Here is a 516-nt window from a genome sequence, read left to right on the forward strand (position 1 = left end):
TGGGTGGCGATTAGGTTTTCCCCCGCGCCGCCACCCCCTTCCCCTGCTTTCCCCTCGCCGCCACCTGAGGATCTCGCCGGGCCTTATCCCGCGGACGCCCGGGAAGGTGGCGGTGAGGCCTCTGGCGCTCCGTTCCTGGCGGAGGTCCCCGGATCTGCGGCGGCGGCCCTTCTTGGTGTTGGGGAACGTTGCAGAAAACAAAAAAAATTCCTACGATTTCACCAAGATCCATCTATGAGTTCATCTAGCAACGGGTGATTGGATTGCATCTACATACCTTTGTAGATCACGCGCGGAAGCGTTCAAAGAACGGGGATGAGGAAGTCGTACGCAACGTGATCCAAATCACCGGAGATCCTAGCGCCGAACGGACGGCACCTCCGCGTTCAACACACGTACGGTCAGCGTGACGTCTCCTCCTTCTTGATCCAGCAAGGGGGAAGGAGAGGTTGATGAAGATCCAGCAGCACGACGGCGTGGTGGTGGATGCAGGGCGTCACAGTAGCAGGGCTTCGC

This window comes from Triticum dicoccoides, chromosome 6A (assembly GCF_002162155.2).
Source record: "Triticum dicoccoides isolate Atlit2015 ecotype Zavitan chromosome 6A, WEW_v2.0, whole genome shotgun sequence".
Lineage (NCBI taxonomy): Eukaryota > Viridiplantae > Streptophyta > Magnoliopsida > Poales > Poaceae > Triticum > Triticum dicoccoides.